Consider the following 2996-nt stretch of genomic DNA (forward strand, 5'->3'; position numbering starts at 1 on the left):
GACCACAAGATGAACATGAGCCTGCAGTGCGATGCTGCAGCTAGTAAAGCGACCAAAACGCTGGCTTGCATCCATAGATGCTTCTCAAGCAAATCCCGGGACATCATTCTCCCCTTGTACTCAGCCTTAGTGAGGCCACAGCTGGAGTACTGCGTCCAGTTTTGGGCTCCACAATTCAAAAAGGATGTGGAGAAGCTTGAGAGAGTCCAGAGAAGAGCCACGTGCATAATCAGAGGTCAGGGCAGCAGACCCTACGATGACAGGCTGAGAGCACTTGGGCTCTTTAGCCTGGAAAAGCGCAGGCTCAGGGATGATCTGATGGCCACCTATAAGTTTATCAGGGGTGATCTATAAGTTTATCAGGGATGACCACCAGTATCTGGGGGAACGTTTGTTCACCAGAGCGCCCCAAGGGATGACGACTAGGTCGAATGGTCATAAACTACTACAAGACCGTTTCAGGCTGGACATAAGGAAGAATTTCTTTACTGTCCGAGCCCCCAAAGTCTGGAACAGCCTGCCACCAGAGGTGGTTCAAGCGCCCACATTGAACACCTTCAAGAGCAAACTGGATGCTTATCTTGCTGGGATCCTATGAACCCGGCTGACTTCCTGCCCTTTGGGCAGGGGGCTGGACTCAATGATCTTCCGAGGTCCCTTCCAGCCCTAATGTCTATGAAATCTATGAAATACTTGGATTTGGAATTAGTTTTGGCTAATTTGGCTGGAGATACAAATTAAATAATTTTTTTTTCTACTAATGGCCTTATTCAAGAAACCCCATGTCGTTGAAATCAGAGAAAAGAAAATCAGAAAGTCAGATGGTATCTACAGTTTCTTTTACAATTGTTTAGAGAACCTTTGTTACTAAATTATATTGCAAATTGGGGGTGCTTAATGACCAAAGAGGGCATCTGTTGTATTATGTGAAATACCAGGAATACATGAGTAATATGTACACTTACATCAGGGGTGTCCAACCTTTTTGAATGTGGGGCTGGACCATGAACTTTTTATCACCCAGTGGGCTGGTGAGCCATATTCAAAGACGTCACAGGAAGTGGTATCATATCAGGAAGTGATGTCACGTGACCTTTGACACCAATGAAGTTGCAGGGGTTGACATAGCATGCATGCCCGGGTTGACAGTGCTACAGGAGCCGCTTGGCTACAACCGGGTTGACATGGTGCTGCAGGACCCGCCTGGGCAGAACCAGGTCGGCACCGGCTAGGAAAAGCAGCATGCAGCTGAAGCTGGCTTCCCATGTGCTGCTGGGGACAGGAGCTCTGTGCTCCATGCCGCCGCTACCGCGGGCCAGATAAAATGGCTTGGCGGGCCGCGGGCCATATGTTGGACAAGCCTGACTTACATCTTTGAAAACGTACGCAATTATGTCTGTCAGATTCTTATTGAATGGGCAACATTTATGTTCCATAATATGGAGGATCGTGGGTCAAATCTGAGACCTGGCTTTATACAAGTATTGGTGAAGTGGCCTTTTCCATGGAAATACTTAATTTCATGATGGTCAAATCATAACATTTTAGAAGTTTAACAAGTCCATACAAAAATACACATTCAGAGTCCCCAGGTTGTGTGTGTCCAACCTGAAGCTATTTCGGGAAGCTAATTTAGGATGGGGCTTCCAAGCATTGTTAATACGATGTTTACAGCTTTTATGATTAAATCCTTTGGGAACACAGGATTCCATATAGACCAATTCTCATGCTGTCATTAGCTGTATCTTAGAGACATAAAAAAGGGCTCTTGGTTCTTAAAAACAGTTGGATAGGGCATGGGGCTTGACGTCTTTGAGTCACTCCTCATGTAAATTTTGGTCTAAGAATCATAGCACGTATTTTCAAGGACAGCACAAACATGGCAGAGCAGTAGAGCACCAGCCAGTAGAGGGAGAATGTTTGTGCTCATCAAATAAATGTAGGTAAGCTTGACACCATGTTAACCTTAGTCTTTTCTTGTCTAATAAAAAGAAAACATAAACAGCACATGTTATATTGTGGATGTGTGCTACATTCATATTACTGTGTTAAATAAGAAATACGCTTATTCAACAAGAAGAGGCAAATAGAAGATCTGGTAGTTGGGAGCAGGTTAATGGACTAACTGGTCAAATGTTCTGCCTCTGGCTTTGGCCATTAGAAGCAACAGAGGACAGTAAACTTCTTATTTGTGCCCTGGTTTCCTTTGTCACCAGAAAGGGAAAGGTTCGTGTCCACTTTTACATGAAAGTAAACACCCCAAAAACCCTTTCAAAAACACAAAAAATAAAGAAAGCATGCTTCTTTTAGTTTCTGTTGTACCATTCATCCTGTAACATATAAATACAGTCCTGGAAGGGCTGTCCTGGGCTATCAAATCCAGTCCTGGCATCTCAGAACTTATGCATACCACAGGACAATTCCTGGAGCCCTTAGACAAACAAAACTTCCAGAGACTCCAAGCAGTGTTTTGCCTGAATAAAAGTTTAATACCGACTGCAAGACTTTGAGCTCTATATTTTTTCTTTCACTATCCATAGAAAGCTCTAGACACAGAGATACAATAAGCTGTAATGAAACATGATTGTGTATTGATGTTATTCTTGCCTGTAGTGCCACATACATGTAATTTAAAAATGATTTTTTTCTCTATATTGTATCTGATTTATTTTCATGCTTTTAAGATTTTGCCAGTAAACTATCAAAAACTATTTTTGTTTTTAATTCCACATCTTTTAAATACAGAAAGGCCATCCCATCTCATTTGAATAGCAAAGGGTATCATTATTGTTGTGAATTAAAATCATTCCTTTTCTGAGGTGGGGATGATTCTGCCCTTAGCAAGGGTTTGCACTAGACCTCTTGAGGGCCCTTTCAACCCTATTAGTCTATGGTTCTTTTGATGGCCTTGAATGGACAACTCACTAGCACCAACATCCAGCCATGCATGTGTTGGGTAAACTTTTATTTCTATGGACTTGACTGTAAGCCTTTTC

The sequence above is a fragment of the Alligator sinensis genome, unplaced genomic scaffold, assembly GCF_000455745.1.
Source record: "Alligator sinensis unplaced genomic scaffold, ASM45574v1 scaffold161_1, whole genome shotgun sequence".
Lineage (NCBI taxonomy): Eukaryota > Metazoa > Chordata > Crocodylia > Alligatoridae > Alligator > Alligator sinensis.